The sequence below is a fragment of the Colobus angolensis genome, unplaced genomic scaffold (genome assembly GCF_000951035.1).
Source record: "Colobus angolensis palliatus isolate OR3802 unplaced genomic scaffold, Cang.pa_1.0 Scaffold4, whole genome shotgun sequence".
Taxonomy (NCBI): Eukaryota; Metazoa; Chordata; class Mammalia; order Primates; family Cercopithecidae; genus Colobus; species Colobus angolensis.
Genome location: NW_012117376.1, coordinates 9,220,771 through 9,239,764, shown reverse-complemented (window position 1 = coordinate 9,239,764; position 18,994 = coordinate 9,220,771). Strand labels below are relative to the sequence as shown.

At 41.8% G+C, this 18,994-nt stretch overlaps 1 pseudogene; it reads right to left on the bottom strand.

Annotated features, from left to right (window-relative positions):
* Positions 1–13,300: 13,300 nt before the first annotated feature.
* Positions 13,301–14,661, bottom strand: LOC105521296 (annotated as a pseudogene).
* Positions 14,662–18,994: the final 4,333 nt, after the last annotated feature.

Genomic DNA, 18,994 nt, shown 5'->3' with positions numbered 1-18,994 from the left:
ATAAAGACACACCTGAGCCAGGTGCGGTGGCTTACACCTGTAATCTCAGCAATTTGGGAGGCCAAGGCAGGTGGATCATGAGGTCAGGAGTTCGAGACCAGCCTGGCCAACATGGTGAAACCCTGTCTCTACTAAAAATTCAAAAAATTAGCTAGGCATGGCGTCATGCACCTGTAATCCCAGCTACTCAGAGGCTGAGGCAGGAGAATCGCTTGAACCCAGGAGGCAGAAGTTGCAGTGAGCTGAGAACATGCCATTGCATTCCAGCCTAAGGGACAGAGCAAGACTCTGCCTCGAGAAAAAAAAAAAAAGGACACATGTGAAACAGGGAACAAAAACAGATTTAATTGTACATACACAGTTCCACATGGCTGGGGAGGCCTTGTGATCATTGTGGGAGGTGAAAGGCACTTCTTACATGGCAGCGGCAAGAGAAAAATGAGGAAGAAGCAAACGCAGGAACCCCTGATAAACCCATCAGATCTTGTGAGACTTATTCACTATCACAAGAATAGCACGGGAAAGACTGGCCCCCATGATTTGATTACCTCCCCCTGGGTCCTTCCCAAAACACGTGAGAATTCTGGGAGATACAATTCAAGTTGAGATTTGGGTGGGGTCACAGCCAAACCATATCAACTGCCTTTGCTGTATCTCAGAGGTGTTGATAGGTTGTGTCACTGTTATTGTTCAGTTTGAAGAATTTTTAAATTTCCATTTTGATTTCATTGTTGACCCAATGATCATTCAGGAGTAGGTTATTTAGTGAGGTTCCATGGTGTAATGGTTAGCACTCTGGACTCTGAATCCAGGAGTAGGTTATTTAATTTCTATGTATTTGCATGGTTTTGAAGGTTCCTTTTAGAGTTGGTTTCCGGTTTTATTCTACTGTGGTCTGAGAGAGCACTTGATATAATTTCAATTTTCTTAAATTTATTGAGACTTGTTTTGTGGCCTCTCATAGAGTCTATCTTGGAGAAAGTTCCATGCACTGATGAATAGAATGTATACTCTGTGGTTGTTGGGTAGAATGTTCTGTAAATGTTTGTTAAGTCCATTTGTTCTAGGGTATAGTTTAAATCCATTGTTTCTTTGTTGACTTTCTGTCTTGGTGACTTATCTAGTGCTGTCAGTGGAGTATTGAAGTCCCCTACTATTATTGTGTTGCCGTCAATCTGATTTCTTAGGTGTAGTAGTAGCTGTTTTATAAATTTGGAAGCTCCAGTGTTAGGCGTATATATATATTTAGGATTGTAATATTTTCCTGTTGGACAAGACCTTTTATCATTATATAATGTCCCTCTTTGTCTTTTCAAACTGCTGTTGACTTAAAGTTTGTTTTGTCTGATAAAAGAATAGCTACTGCTGCTCGCTTTTGGTGTCGATTTACATGGAATGTATTTTCCACCCCTTTAACTTAAGTTTATGTGAGTCCTTAAGTGTTCGAGAACAGACCTTATGTGTTAGGGGAGTCTCTTGAAGGCAGCAGATAGTTGGTTGGTGAATTCTTACCCATTCTGCAATTCTGTATCTTTTAAGTGAAGCATTTAGGTCATTTACATTCAATGTCAGTATTGTGATGTGAGGCACTATTGCATTCATCTTGGTATTTGTTGCCTGTATACTTCTTTTAAATTGTATTTTTGTTTTATAGGTCCTGTGAGATTTATGCTGTAAACAGGTTCTGTTTTGATGTGTTTCCAGGATTTGTTTCAAGAATTAGAGCTCCTTTTAGCAGTTCTTGTAGTGCTGGCTCAGTCGTGGTGAATTCTCTCAGCATTTGTTTGTCTGAAAAAGACTTTATCTTTCCTTTAGGTGTGAAGCTTAGTTTTGCTAGATACAAAATTCTTGACCGATAATTACTTTAAGAGCTGAATATAGGCCCCCAGTCCCTTACAGGGATTGTAGAGTTTCTGCTGAGAAATCTGCTGTTAATTTGATAAGTTTTCCTTTATAGGTTACCTGGTGCTTTTGCCTCACAGCCCTTAAGATTCTTTCCTTTGTGTTGACTTTAGACAACCTGATGATAACGTGCCCAGGTGGTGATCTTTTTGTGATTAATTTTACCAGGTGTTCTTTGAGCTTCTTGTATTTGAATGTCTAGGTCTCTAGCAAGATTGAGGGTTTTTGTCAATTATTCCCCCAAATATGTTTTTCAAACTTTTAGATTTCTCTTCTTCCTCAGGAAAGCCAATTATTCTTAGGTTTGGTTGTTTGACACAATCCCAAACTCTCGGAGGCTTTATTTTTTCCTATTCTTTTTTCTTTGTCTTTGTTGGATTGGGTTAATTTGAAAACCTTGTCTTTGAACTCTGAAGTTCTTTCTTCTGCTTGTTTGATTCTATCCTTGAGACTTTCCAGAACATTTTGCTTTCTCTAACTGCATTTATTATTTCCTGAAGTTTTGATTGTTTTTTATTTGTGCTATCTATTTCACTGAAGATTTCTCCCCTTGTTTCTTGTATCATTTTTTTGATTTCCTTAAACTGGACTTCACCTTTCTCTGGTGCCTCCTTGGTTAGCTTAGTAACTGACCTTCTGAATTCTTTTTCAGGTAAATCAGGGATTTCTTCTTGGTTTGGATCCATTGCTGGTGAGCAAGTGTGATTTTTTGGGGGGTGTTAAAGAACTTTGCTTTGTCATATTACCAGAGTTGTTTTTCTGGTTCCTTCTCATTTGGGTAGGCTATGTCAGAGGGAAGATCTGGGGCTCAAGGCTGCTGTTCAGATTCTTTTGTCCCATGGGGTGTTCCCTTAATGTAGTACTCCCCCTTTTCCTAGGGATGTGGCTTCCTGAGAGCTGAGATGTAGTGATTGTTATCTCTCTTTTGGATCTAGCCACCCAGCAGGTCTACCAGGCTCCAGGCTGGTACTGGGGGTTGTCTGCACAGAGTCCTGTGATGTGAACCATCTGTAGTTCTCTCAGCTGTGGATACCAGCACCTGCTCCAGTGGAGGTGGCAGGGGGTGAAATGGACTCTGTGAGTTTCCTAAGTTTTGGTTGTTTAATGCACTATTTTTGTGCTGCTTGGTCTCCTGCCAGGAGGTGGTACTTTCAAGAGAGCATCAGATGTGGTAGTATAGGGAGGATCAGCTGGTGGGCAGGGCCCTAGAACTCCCAAGAGTATATGCCCTTTGTCTTTAATTGCCAGGGTGAGCATGGAAGGACCATCAGGTAGGGGCAGGGCTAGGCATGTCTGGGTTCAGACTCTCCTTGGATGGGTCTTGCTGTGGCTGCTGTGGGAGATGGGAGTGTTGTTCCTAGGTCAATGGAGTTATGTTCCCAGGAGGATTATGGCTGCCTCTGCTGTGTCTTGCAGGTTGTCAGGGAAGTAGGGGAAAGCCAGCAGTCACAGGCCTTATTCAGCTCCCACACAACCCAAAAGGCCAGTCTCACTCACAGCATGCTCCACCCCCAACAGCACTGAGTCTGTTTCCAGGCAGTGGGCGAGCAGGGCTGAGAATGTGCCCCAGGCTACCAGATTCCCAGCTGCGAAAGCAAACAGGGCTTTCGTGCCTCCCCAACCTGTGCAGTCTGCCCACCGGATTCATGTCCTCCCCCAAGATCTGGCCAGGAGACTTTGCATTTGGTTGGAATTGTTACAAAGTTCAGCTGAAGGTTTCCTTCTTCCTGTGGTCTTTTCCTAGTACCTCTGGCAGCCCTCCCCAAGAACCCCTGTGAGACAAGGCAGAAATGGCTTCCCAGGGGACCCAGAGAGCCCTTAGGGCTTTTCCACTGCTTCCTCTACCCCTGTATTTTGCTGGGCTCTCCAAATTGACTTAGCCCCTGGTAAGGTCAGAGTCTTCTCCGATTATCTAGACCTTCCGGTTCCCCAGTGAGGGTGAGTGTTCAGGCCAGATGATCCCCCGTTCCCACTTCCACAACTTGTGCACTGACAGTATTTGAAGTGTCTCCCAGGTCATGTGGGAGCAATCTGCTTCCTTCAGAGGGTCTGTGGGTTATCTCAGCTTTTCTGGTTTATTCCTGCAGTAGTTCTGGAGCAAAAGTTCATGATGCGAGTCTCCATACACTGTTCTGTCTGTCCAAGTGGGAGCTGCAATCTGGTCCTGCCTGCCATCCGCCATGATGTTCTTGAAAACCAACAAGTACTTCTTAAATGCTGACGTATCATTTTCCCATATCTGAGGGAGTATGGCAGTGAACAAAACAGACCAAAATTTCTGTTTCCATTGATTTCATTTTCTAGTAGAGATGCACAGATAATTTTTAAATGAAGACTATATAGTATATTAAAAGGTGAAAATGCTTGAAATATAAACAAAACAATAAAATAATAAATAATAAAATAAAAATAATAAAAATAAAACAAACTGGGGGTTGGAGTGAGCCAGTGGTTCTTCATCTTTTCTGTGCCATAGGCCTCTGGCCACCTGGGGAAGCCCAAGGATCCCTTCTCAGAGTGTTTTTATTTTTGAATTAAATTAAATTAAAATTGATTATTATTATTACTATTAGAGTTAGGTTCTCACTATATTTCCCAGGGTGGTCTTGAACCTCTGGCCTCAAGTGATCCTCCCATCTTGGCCTCTTAAAATATTGGGATTTCAGGCGTAAGCCACCACACCAGGCCTCAGAATGTTTTTAAATGCACAAAGTAAAATGTATAAAATCAGAGGAGGCTGGGTATGGTGGCTCATGCCTGTAATCTCAGCACTTTGGGAGGCCAAGATGGACGAATCACTTGAGACCAGGAGTTCAAGACTAGTCTAGCCAATATGGCAAAACGTTGTCTCTACCCAAAATACAAAAATAAGCCAAGCATGGTGGCACACACCTGTAGTCCCAGCTACTCAGGAGGCTGAGGCAGGAGAATCACTTGAACTCGGGAGGTGAAGGTTGCAGTGATGGAGATTGCGCCACTGCACTCCAGCCTGGGTGACAGAGAGAGACTCTGCCTCAGAAAAAAATCACAGAGGAAACAAAATATATTAAAATATAGCTACCAAAATAATGAATAAACAAACTTCCAATAGAGTAATATACATTTTTGAATTAATACATTACTTAATGAGACAGTATATTATAAATATAGGCAAGTCAAAGTTTAAATTTTATTTTAAAATGACACATCAGTGAGGGTGGTTATTGCTAAGCTTTAATGAGAGTGTTAAACTGTGAAGTGCTCTTTGACTCACCTCCTTCCACTGATTGATAAACTAATGTGAATAGGGGATCCTCGAAAGCAATTAATATGTCTGGGTCACCAGTGTGAGAATGTGAGACATCGTTGTCCCATGGCAAAGAATTGTCTGATATTGGCTAGCAACACTGCAGAGGCATCAGATGAAAAGACTTTGATCACCTGTATGCAGCAGCAAATGTAATAATTACCTTACTTTTGAGATGTCTGCAACAACTGTCATGTAATATGAATATCCATAATTTCCTCTGGGTCACAATTAATCACATTGCTAATGTGACTGTGGATGCTTCTTGTATTCGTAATCAAAGAAGATGACAAATTTCAGTGGGACCCTGGTGAAAATAAAGATGCAATTACTTTCCTATATGAGTTCGTGCACCTCCTTGAATTCTGCCAGTGGTCTGCAGATCAAGAATATAAGTCATTCACTACCAGCCCACCCAGAGTTGAGATCAGTGTTATCCAACTTCTAATGACTGGAAAATTCTGGTATGGGAAGAAAAGACAACATGGAGGATGGATGCTGGGGAGCTCCCAAAGCAGGATTCCTCCCCCACATGCCACTTCTGTGGGTCATTCATGCAAGTGTTAGAATTGGTCATTTGTACTTCCCTTGTTTTAGCAGTGAAAGTCCCACATCTCAGGAAACCCATCTGTCTTGAGCAAACCAGGAAAGTTATCTCCCTAGTCATACAGCCTTCTCTGTGATCTCTGGGCATCCATGAGTTCACGAATTTTATCCATGTGAACTTCCACTTACCCTGGTGATAAATTATATAGAGCAAAAACTGACAGATGCACAAGGAGAAATCAGCAAATCTACAATTTGAATGAGAAATTTAGATGTGCCTCCCTCAGTAAATGATATCAAACAGACAAAATGGGTAACAATAGAGAAATTTGAATGACATTTTCAACAGTGAATGACATATAGAGAAACAGGGAAATAGAAGCCTTAAAAATTAGTAAGGCTAGTAGGGTGCAGTGGCTCACACTTGTAATCCCAGCACTTTGGGAGGCTGAGGCAGGTGGATCACGAGGTCAGCAGTTTGAGACCAGCCAATATGGTGAAACCCCATCTCTACTAAAAAAAAAAAAAAAAAAAAATTAGTAAAGCTAATGACATTTTGTGCTGGCAAGATTCCTGGGAAAACAGGAATTCATATATATCTAGAGCTATTATTTTGAAAGGAAATGTGGCAATACCTGGGAAATTTTAAGATGAGCACATCTATGATTCAGCAATTCCACTGATAGATGTTTATCGGGGAGAAAACTCACCCAACTCACCCATGGGCACAAGGAGATATTGCAGCTCTGCTCATAATAGCAAAAAGTCCAAAAAGCTAATCAGTGCTCAATTAAGGATGGGTAATTTGAGCTGGGTGCAGTGGTGTGCACTTGTAGTCCCAGCTACTCTAGAGGTTGAGGCAGGAGAATTCCTTGAGCCCAGAAGTTTGAGACCAGCCTGGGTGATATAGTGAAACGACAACAGTGACGATGATGGAGGAGGAGGAGAAGAGGAAGAGGAAAAAGGAGAAGAAGAAGAGAAGGAGGAAGAGGAGAAGGAAGAGGAGGAGAAGAAGAAGAAGAAGAAAGTGAAAAAATGGAAAAATGTATCATGCAAACAGAAATCACAAGAAAGCTGGTGTTGCTCTACTAATATTACAGAATAGACTTGAAAACAAAAAATGTTACTAAAGAGAGACATTTTATAATCATAAAAGGGTCAATGTGCCAGGAAGATATAACAATCATAAACATATATGCACTTAACAACAGAGCCCAAAAATAAGTGAAGTAAAAACTGACAAATGAAGGGAGAAATAGGCAATTCAACAATAGTAGTTGAATACTTTCAATAATGAATACAATATCTTGGCAGAAGACTAACAATGAAATAGAAGACTTAAACAACACTATAAACTAACTATACCTAAAAGACATCTTTGGAACACTGCGTCCAATAAATTATACAAGAAAAGAAGAAAAATTGACCTTTGAACAACACGAGTTTGTGTTTGAACTCTGTTGATTCACTTATATGTTACTTTTCTGCTGCCTCTGCTACCCTTGAGATGGCAATACCAACCCTTCTCTCTTTCTCCCTCTTCCTCCTCCTCCTCAGCCTACTCAGCATGAACACAATGAGGATGAAGGCATTTATGATGACCCCACTTCCTCTTAATAAACAGTAAATATATATTCTCTTCCTTGTGATTTTCTTAATAACATTTTCTTTTCTCTAGGTCATGTTATTGTAAGAATTCACTGTGTGATACATATAATATACAAAAAAAGAATGAGTAGATAACCTGAGGTTTATTCAAACAGTGGACTACTTTATAGTATTTGAAATAAATTTAAGTAGAGTTACATGAACCAATAAGGATAAAACTTAAACACACTAAAAATTGAAAAAAAATCAGGTTGCAAAATGATATGGTATGATACCATTTATTTTAAATTTTTAAAAACACACAAAATTGTAGGGAAAAGAAAGAAAGATCAGACTGTTACTGTGTCTATGTAGAAAGGGAAGACATAAGAAATTCCATTTTGACCTGTACCTTGAAAAATTGCTTTGCTGAGATGCTGTTAATTTGTAACTTTGCCCCAGTCACTTTGCCCCAACCTTGTGCTTACAGAAACATGTGTTGTATGGAATCAAGGTTTAAGGGATCTAGGGCTGTGCAGGACATGCCTTGTTAACAAAATGTTTACAAGCAGTATGCTTGGTAAAAGTCATCGCCATTCTCTAGTCTCAATAAACCAGGGACACAATGCATTGTGAAAAGCTGCAGGGACCTCTTCCTTGGAAATCCGGGTACTGTCCGAGGTTTCTCCCCATGTGGTAGTCTGAAATATGGCCTCGTGGGATGAGAAAGACCTGACCATCCCCCAGCCCGACACCCGTAAAGGGTCTGTGCTGAGGTGGATTAGTAAAAGAGGAAAGCCCCTTGCAGCTGAGATAGGGGAAGGCCACTGTCTCCTGCCTGCCCCTGGGAACTGAATGTTTCGGTATAAAACCTGATCGTACATTTGTTCAATTCTGAGACAGGAGAAAAACTGCCTATGGCAGGAGGCGAGACATGTTGGCAGCAATGCTGCTTTGTTATTCTTTACTCCACTGAGATGTTTGGGCGGAGAGAAACATATATCTGGCCTACGTGTACATCCAGGCATAGTACCTCCCATTGAACTTAATTATGACATAGATTATTTTGTTCACATGTTTTCTTGCTGACCTTCTCCCTATTATCACCGTGCTTTCCTACCGCATTCCTCTTGCTGAGATAATGAAAATAATAATCAATAAAAACTGAGGGAACTCAAAGACTGGTGCTGGTGCAGGTCTTTGGTATGCTGAGTACAGGTCTCCTGGGCCCACTGTTGTTTCTCTATACTTTGTCTCTGTGTCTTATTTCTTTTCTCAGTCTCTCATACCACCTGACGCGATATACCCACAGGTGTGGAGGGGCAGGCCACCCCTTCGCAAAATAATATTTTGTCTATGGATACCTACATAGGTGGTAGAAATACAAACCCATGCATGGCAATGATACTTATCAATTAAACATTTTTCCTGTGGGGAATAAGGGAGAAAGGAAGGACTCCTGCCCATGGGACCGCTAATGCCACGCTAACCCTAATCAGGACTGGGTACTGAGAGTGGGAAGGTTCCTTCACACCTAGTTGGGAGTAGCCACAGGGTGTTAATCAGATTCCGAGGCAACCCTTACTCTGCTGTCCGTCACACATGAATTTGAGCTTGTGATCTTGGGCACAACCCACAATCTCTGGACCTTGGTCAACCCATCTGTGAAACGAACTAAAGATATTTGCCCTGGAGAATGGCGGACTCAGTGTCAACATTCACATTGTCAGAAGCAAATGGGAAAGATAATCTATACTGCCTTGTACTGTGTGGCTTCACTGTCAAGAATTTCTCTCCCCAGGGGAAGCAGATGGAATTAAAACATTGTGATTATTCTTAAGCACCTCATGCAACGGCTGCTGCACACCATCTGTGAAGTCAGTTGCAGACCTATAATGAGGAAGTAGAATCATGTGGTCTCCAGGTCTTTGGCTGAAATGTCTTTCTGCTGGGTAATTAATTACGTGGTGTTGAAATGCTCTGCGTCAACTCCCTTTGGTTTAGTCATCATGCTTGCTTAATGTTCTGTTAATGTCCATGCTGCTTTCTAGGAACTTGCACATCAGTATCCCTGTCCAGGTTAAAGGAATTTGCAATGTCCCCATAGACCCTGAATTTCTACCTTGAGTGAAACAATGAAAAGGGGTGACCATACTCTCATCTTCCCCAGCTGCCTGGTTGCTGCAGTGTAGGGGGTTGGCTATGGGTGGTGGATAATGAATCCCTGTTGGCTCCTACTGCCAAACAGACTGACTACACATCAGCTCTGATAACTGACAGATCCCACCCTCAGACAAAAGCAAGAAAATGTGTGTAGCAGTTTGCATTGTAATTAGTAGGGAATAAAAGACTCTAAGTGCCTCATGATTTCTGGTTCATTGGAATTGAAAACAAAGTAAAGTCTGGTACTGAGGGAGAGTCAGTCCCTGTTTGGTTGACCCCAAAACATTTGCAATTAGATTTGCTGGATCTGGGATCCCAAGAGATTTTGAACCATGGGGTGGGAAGCCACCAAACTCAGATTCTTGATGGCATGCTAGGCTTGATCCATGGGGAATGGGGCTCCCTCAACCCCTTTCTGCTGTCACCAACAACTGAGGCTGGTGTTGGGGAAGAAGAACCCAAGAGTCCGGCAGGCAGAGGCAGCAAGTCACTGGTCCACAAGAGGCTGTGCTTCCTCAGTAAGATCTTGTCTCTGCCCAGCAGCCCCAAGTGGACAAGTATTTTGTTTTTTATTGTGGTAAAATATATATAACATAAAATTTACCATTTTAATCCTTTTTGAGTGTATTACTAGGTGGTATTAAGTACATTCATGTTGTTGTGCACCCATCATCACTACCCATCAACAGATTTTTTTTTTTTTTTTTTTTAGATGGAATCTTGGTCTGTCACCCAGGCTGGTGTGCAGTGGCATGATCTCGGCTCACTGCAAGCTCCGCCTCCTGGGTTCACGCCATTCTCGTGCCTCAGCCTCCCGAGTAGCTAGGACTACAGGCGCCTGCCACCATGCCCAGCTAATTTTTTTTTGTATTTTCAGTAGCGACGGGGTTTCACCAGGATAGTCTCGATCTCCTGACCTTATGATCTGCCCACCTGAGCCTCCCAAAGTGCTGGGATTACAGGCATGAGCCACTGCGCCTGGTCTGAATTTTTTGGGCCGTGGTGGCTCATGCCTGTAATTCCAGCACTTTGGGAGGCCAAGGTGGGTGGATCACGTGAGGTCAGGAGTTCAAGACCAGCCTCACCAACATGGCAAAATCTCATCTCTACTAAAAGTTAGCTGGGTGTGGTGGTGAGTGCCTGTAATCCCAGCTACTCTGGAGGATGAAGCAGGAAAATTGCTTGAACCCAGAAGGCGAAGGTTGCAGTGAGCTGAGATCGTGCCATTACACTCCAGCCTGGGTGACAGGGGAGACTCTGTCTCAAATAAATAAATAAAAAGAACATTTCAGAGTAAGGACATCCTGTCACACAACCTCTAATTATTTCAGCAAGCATCTCTTTAAAAAGAAGGACGCTGTCCTACATAACCACATGGTTATTATCCCACCTAAAAAAGTAACAGCAATTCCCTAATGTCATGTAAATTCCAATGCAAATTTCCTCAATTTCCCCCCAAATGTCTTGTATAGCTGATGTTTTCAAACTATGCTCTAATCACTAACCACACATTGTAGTTATTTGTCATGTGTCTGAATTCTCTTGAATGGTTTCCCCTTCTGCTTGCTTCTACGAGGCTGGGAGGGTTAAATTGCGTAACATCCCACTTTCTGAATTGGTCTAATTATTTCCACTTGATGTTCCTTCATCTCCCGTATCTTCTATAAACTGAGATAAATGTCTGTAAGCTTGATTTGATTTAAGCAGAACAGCCTTGGCAAGAATAAATACTTCATGGGTGGCGACGAACTTCACCTGGAAACATGACTACCCCTTGGCAAAGCAGAATGTGGTGCCTCTGTGTGCCCTGGGCGGGGGTTCCCAAGTAGGACAATGCAAAATGACTCCAAATAATTCATGTTATTAGAAATGCAAGTGTTTTAAAATCACATGTTTTGTAATCTAAGAATTGTATTACACAGTTCTTCTTCAGAAAAGGTTTTTCCTTGAAGTGTTACAGCTGGCAGGTCAACACCAAAAACTAAAATAAAATGAGAGATTCTTCAGTGAAAACACTAAGGACAATTGTTACTGGACAATGTGGAAATCTTGAAAGAGAAAAGGGAGAAGGGTTCTAGGAGACTTTAAAATTGCATATTTAAATAACATCCAAATATTACTGTGAAAATGACAAACTATAGAAAGAGTTTCACATAAATTTTCAAGGTGAAATTTGATATCACATTACATAACTCAATGAGATATGTGTTATGTTATAATTTAACCACATTATAACAATATTTTAAAAATAATTCTGAATATTGGCTCTCTTTTCTGTCATTTCCTTTTTTTTAGATTTCAACAAATTTACTCAATATTGATGTAAATACATGAAACTTCATATGTAACACATGGCGTTTAGTATCATAGGATTTGGCCTTCCAAAGTAAATCACAGGTAGACAAAAGCATGCGCATTTCTATACTAACCAACAGTGTTGCAATCTAATATGGCTTGGCTCTGTGTTCCCACCCGAATCTCATCTTGAATTGTCATCTGTGTCGAGAGAGGGAGGTGACTGGATCATGGAAGCAGTTCCCTCATGCTGTTCTCATGGTAGTGAGTGAGTTTGCACGAGATCTGATGGTTTCATAAGGGGCTTTTTCCTCTCTGCTCACACTCTCTCTTGTAAAGAAGATGCCTGCTTCCCCTTCTACCAAGATTGTAAGTTTCCTGAGGGCTTCTCAGCCATGCAGAACTGTGAGTCAATTAAACCTCCTTTGTTTGTAAATTACCCAGTCTCAGAGTACTATCTTTATAGCAATGTAACAATGAACTAATACACAATTCAACAGAGCCCTTCCATAGCTTTTCACTAGGTACCTGAAGCAAGATTCCTCCTGCGTAGAAATAGGTGGAGGCTGGGCGTGGTGGCTCACGCCTGTAATTCCAGCACTTTGGGAAGTCGAGGTGAGCGGATCACCTGAGGTCAGAAGTTTGAGACTAGCTTGGCCAACATGGTAAAACCCCCTCTCTACTAAAAATACAAAAATTAGCTGGGCCTGTTGGTGTGCGCCTGTAATCCCAGCTACTCAGGAGCCTGAGGGAGAAGAATAGCTTGAACCTTGGGGGCAGAGGTTGCAGTGAGCCGAGATCACACCTCTGCACTCCAGCCTGGATAACAGAGCAAGATTCAGTCTCAAAAAAAAAAAAAAAAAAAAAAAAAAAATAGGTAGGGGAAAAAAATCCTCAAATTAACCCAGAAAAAAAATGGTAACTCAGAATTATATTCTCATAAGGTTTCACAGCTGCTCAACACCAGAAATAGATTATGAAGTCTTTTGCCTAAGCACTTCTATAAAAGTTTCAGTGTTGACCAAAATAAGACACAGGTTTCTCATTAAACTTTCTCTTAATGAGTCTCAAAATTCTGTGACAGATTTTTGGTCAAGTTGTCTCCATTAAAAATTACCGATTTTGAAAACTAATGACTTGCCAGGTGCAGTGGTGTGCCTGTAATTCCAGGTACTCAGAAGGTTGAGGTGGGAGAATTGCTTGAAACCAGGAGGCAGAGGTTGCAGTGAGCCGAGATGGTGCCACTGTACTCTAGCCTGGGCAACAAGGTGAAACTGTGTCTCAAAAAACAAAAAACAAAACAAAACAAAAAACCAAAAACAAAACAAAAAAATCTGATTACTGAAAATTGTCACAGAATACAAAACAAAAACGATTCACAAAATATTCTCCTTTCCTTCTGAATCTTTTATGATGCATTATTATCATTAACTAGTCTTGTACTATTAAACTTAAATGGCCAATTGAAACAAACAGTTCTAGACAGTTTAAGGCTGGGGTGGCAGGTACTAGGGATAACGTTCATTTAGCCTTCCAAGCTTTCTGGGCAGACTTGGTGATCTTGCCAGCTCCAGCACCCTTCTTGTCCACTGCTTTGATGAAACCAACAAACAGCAAAAGGACTCAGGGGAGCTGGTCAGAAAAGCTCTCCACACACATGGAGTTGCTAGAAACCATATCCATGGTGGAAGCATCACCTGATTTTAAGAATTTAAATCTTTCAGCTTCTTACCAGAACAGCAATCAGTCTTCTTCTTTAGCCCAGCAAACTTACAAGCAATGTGAGCTGTCTGACAATTCAGAACAGGGCCACAATCAGTACTGATCTGGCCTGGGTGGTTCAGGATAATCACCTGAGCAGTGAAGTCAACTGCTTCCACAGGTGGATCATTTATGCTGTCACTAGCAACACTGCCACAATGAACATCTTTGACAGACACATTCTTGACATTGAAGCCCACATTGTCCGCAGGAAGAGCTTCACTCAAAGCTTCATGATGCATTTCAACAGACTTTACTTCAATTGTAACCAATTGTTGACTGGAGCAAAGGTGGCCACTGTGCCAGGCTTGAGAACACCAGTCTCCACTCAGGCCTTAGGGATGGTATCAATACCATCAACGTTGAAGACATCCTGGAGGCAGATGCAAGGACTTGTCAGTTGGACGAGCTGGTGGCAGGATGTAATTCAGAGCTTCAGGCAGCATGGTTCCACTGTCATTGCTATCATTACGGGTGACTTTCCATCCCTTTAACGCAGGCATCTGAACCCTTGGCAACAGCATGCTCTCACCGTTCCAAACAGAAATTGGCACAAATACTACTACTCAGGGGATAGGGGTTGTAGTCAATTTTCTTAATGTGAGTGCTGATTTTCTTAATGACTTCCTTGTGTCTTTTCTGGCTGTAGGGTAGCTCAGTGGAATCTAACACCAACAATTAGTTGTTTCACACCCAGGGTGTAAGTTAGAAGGGCACACTCATGAGTCTGCTCATTCTTAGAGACACCAGCTTCAAATTCACCAACACCGGCAGCAACAATCAGGACAGCACAGTCAGCCTAAGATGTGCCTGTAATGACATTTTTGATAAATTCTGTGTCTCTTGGGGCATCAATGGTAGTCACGTAGTACTCGCTGGTCTCAACTTTCCATGGGGAGATGGTGACATCAATGGTGACATCACACTCTTCCTCAGCTTTCAGTGTGTCCAAGACCCAGGCTTACTTTAAGGAGGCTTTTCCCATCTCAGCAGCCTCCTCTGTGACCAAAAGAAGACATAAGTTTGTCTGCCATTCTTTTATCAACTCTGCCACACTTGGAGATCAGATGGCCAGTAGTGGTGGACTTGTCTGAATCTGTGTGTCCAGTGATGACAATGTTGACATGAATCTTCCTTTCCCATTCTGGCTTTTAGGAGTGGTTTTCATGATACCTGTGTTCTGGCAGCACACCCATTGCAAGAAAGCTCTTCTCTGACATTCTTGAGTGGTTTCAGGTGGGTAGGGCTTTATAACACCGAGGTAATGCATATTGTGTGTTTCTGAAGCCTCTAGAAGACTAGAGTTCACCTCTGAAATGACTTATAACAAAAAAATAAATAATGGTATTATTAAAAGGAAATTTATAAACATAAGGTTCAAGTAGTTCAAATAGTGGGACTGAGATAAAGAAAGCTAGACAGGTATTTTCAGCCTCTCCATGGGGCTAGAACTGAAGGAAGCTTTTAGAGAAAACTTCAGAAGCAGATCTTTGTCTTTATTTTTTCCTTTTATTATTGTTCTCTACATATCTAGTGCATGGAGACTATTTGTGACACTAGGTGCTCTTGTTCTCTGCCTTCTCTGGGGTTCCTGGAAGCCCTTCCTCCGCTGTTCAGAACAGTCCAGCTCCCCACTACCCTTGCACATCCCATTTAGTAGAATGAAACCCTGCATTGCCGTCACTCAAGTAGGCCCTCAAGGGACCCACTCTACCTCCAAGTGACTTTTCAATGTTTCCTTCATGATATGGTTTGGCTGTATCCCCACCCAAATGTCATCTTGAATTATAGATTCCATAATTCCCACATGTCACAGGAGGGATCCAGTGGGAGGTAATTGAATCATGGGGGTGGGTCTTTCCTATGCTGTTCTCATGATAGTAAGTAAGTCTCATGAGATCTGATGGTTTTATAAAGGGGAGTTCCTCTGCACACGCTGTCTTGCCTGCTGCCATGTAAGACGTGACTTTGCTCCTCATTCGTCTTCCTCAATGTTTGAACTAACTTACGTTCCCACCAACAGTGTACAAGCATTCCTATTTCTCCACAGCCTCACTAGCATCTGTTGTTTCTTGACTTTTTAATAATTGCCATTCTGACTGGTGTGAGATTGTATCTCATTGTGGTTTTGATTTGCATTTCTCTAACAATCAGTGATGTTGAGCTTTTGTTCATGTTTCTTGGCTGCATAGATGTCTTCTTTTGAGAAGTGTCCATTCGTATCCTTTGCCCACTTTTTGATGGGGTTGTTTGTCTAACTATTTCTTTATATCCATCAACCACACCCACCTCCCCCGCCAGTCCTCCATTACCCTTGTCAGTCTCTAGTAACCATCCTTTTACTCTCTATGTCCATGAGTTCAATTGTTTTTTATTTTTGTTTAGATCTCACAAATAAGTGAGAACATGAGGAGTTTGTCTTTCTGTACCTAGCTTATTTCACTTAGCATAGTGATCTTCAGTTCCATCTATGTTGTTGCAAATGACACAATCTTATTCTTTTTAATGGCTAAATAATACTCCATTGTGTATATGTACCACATTTTCTTTTTCCTTTCGTCTGTGGATGGACACTTAGGTTGTTTGCAAATCTTGGCTGTTGTGAACAATGCTGCAATAAACATGGGAGTGCAGATATCTCTACAATAATATACTGACTTCCTTTCTTTTGGGTATATATCCCGCAATGGGATTGCTGGATCATGTAATAGCTCAATGTTTAGTTTTTTGAGGAACCTCCAAACTGTTCTTCATAGTAGTTGCACCAGTTTACATTCCTACCAACAGTGTACCAGGGTTCTCTTTTCTCTACATCCTTGTCAGCATTTGTTATTGCCTGTCTTTTGGATATAAGCCATCTTAACTGGGTGAGAGGATATCTCATTGTAGTTTTGATTTGCATTTCTCTGATGACTAATGACGTTTAGCACCTTTTCATATGTCTGTTTGCCATTTGTATGTCATCTTTTGAGAAATGTCTATTCAGATCTTTTGCCCTTTTTGACTAGATTATTTGATTTTTTTCCCCTATAGAATTGTTTGAGATCCTTATGTATTCTGGTTATTAATCTCTTGTCAGATGCATAGTTTGTAAATATTTTTCCCATTCTATGGGTTGTCTCTGCACTTTGCTGATTGTATCCTTTGCTGTGCAGAAGTTTTTTAACTTGTTTTCCCATTTGCCCATTTTTGCTGTGGTTGCCTGGGCTTGTGGGGTATTTTTCAAGACATTTTTGTCCAGAATAATGTCCTGAAGATTTTCCCCACCCTATGATGTTTTTTAATCCTCCTTAAAACTCAGTACTTCAGGCAGGTTCCTGACTGACAAATGCCTGGGTCCAGTTATTTTATTTATTTATTTTTTTCGAGATGGAGTCTTGCTCTGTTTTCCAGGCTGGAGTGTAGACGTGCGACCTTGGCTGACGGCAATCTCCACCTCCCAGGTTCAAGTGATTCTCCTGCCTCATCCTCCAGAGTAGCTGGGATTACAGGTGTGCGCCACCACACCTGGCTACTGGGTCTAGTTCTGATCACCTCCCACTGTCCTCTGTAAGTAAAGTGAACTTTTCCAAAGGAGGCATGTATTGAGCTGAATGGGTTAACTGATGCTGCAGTAACAAACAACCTTCACATTTCAGTACTTAAACTTATAAGGTTGTGATCGCCTCAAACTATATCCCTATGAAGGGAGAGCTGGGGGCCCTGCTCTATGCTATCCTCACCCTAGGAACCAAGCTGTGAGGATAGCCACCAGCTGCTGACTGCTTCTGCAAAGGGACAGAGCACATGGTGAATTAACACTGGCTCTTAAAGCTTCCTACTGGCGGTAATATCACTTTACTCACATTTCATCAGCCAAAGCAAGCCACATGGCCATATCCCATTTCAAGGGGGGGGAGTATAATAGACCTCATTACTGCCAGAATGTTTGCTGTCTTGGTTTATTTTTCTTGGGCTTGGTTTATCTTTCTTCTGATTCTTGCTACAAAACAGATAATAGTTTTTATACATTTAAGGCAAAATAATATTGGCATCTTCTTTATGTGAAATATCTCCCTTAAGGTGAAGCTTCAGATATTGCACATAAAGAAGACCTTTAGTAGCATAGTTAAAGAGAAACTGAAGTATTTTTTACTTTATTCACATGGCCATCCCAGGGTCTAAAGGGTCTAACCCCCATTGTTGGCTAGTCACCCTTGAATTCCAACTCCATGCTTAGTTCATAGGATCAGACTTGTTGCTTTGTTTGTAGTGATGATCCAGAAGAAATGAGAATATAATCAGGCAGACTGAGCTGAAAGCTATTTACCCACCAGAGCTCTGCACAGGCCAGTCACAGCCCTCTGAGAAAGACAGCTGTCAGAGCCATTTGCTAAGAACTTCCTGCTAACATGTGTATCAGGCAGACGAGGCCAGGAACAGTCCTCTAACGCCAGAGATTTCGATTAACAGGGGTTAAGCTAAGATCTTTACTTAGATTATCTCATTTAATCCTCAAAACAATGCTGGTATCAAATACGAATATATTAATTCAATTTTTCAGATAAGGAAATGGAGGATCGGGAAAGGTGACAAAATTTTATTAGAAGCTGGGATTCAGAAGAAGAACATAATCACTGCATTAAATTACTTATTAAGGTTTTATAGTCAAGGGAACAAAAACCTGAATGATTTATTCAGGCCACACTATCCTGTTAGTTAATCCCCAGGTGTTTTAACTCCCAGGAAGAGCTGAGGTTTATATTTATGAATGTACACAAGTTATAAATCAGGTGCCACCAAGCCTGTTGATCTTTCACAAGTGTGATCTCTTGTGTCACATCCAAGCTTAGAAAGTAACTCTTTTAAAGATACTTTAGTAGATTCTCTCTTTATTTTTTCCTTTTTTGAGAGGGAGTATTGCTCTGTCACCCACGCTGGAGTGCAGTGGCAGGATCTTGGCTCACTGCAACCTCCGCCTCCTGGGTTTAAGCAACTCTCCAGCCTCAGCCTCCCGAGTAGCTGGGACTACAGGCACGTGCCACTATGCCTGGTTAATTTTTTGCATTTTTAGTAGAGACGGGATTTCACTGTGTTAGCAGGATGGTCTCAATCTCCTGACCTCGTGATCCACTCACCTTGGCCTCCCAAAGTAGTGGAATTACAGGCATGAGCCACCGTCAATCCTCTTTTTTAAAGATTTTTGTTTTCTTTGAGACAGTGTCTTGTTCTGTCACCCAGGCTGGAATGCAGTGGCGTGATCTCTGCTCACTGCCACTTCTGTTTCCTGGGTTCAAGTGATTCTTCTGCCTTAGCTCCTCGAGTAGCTGCGACTACAGGCGTGCGCCACCACGCCTGGCTAATTTTTTGTATTTTTAGTAGAGATGGGATTTCACCATGTTGGACAGGCTGGTCTCAAACTCCTGGCCTCAAGTGATCTACCCTCCTTGGCTTCCCAAGGTGCTGAGATTACAG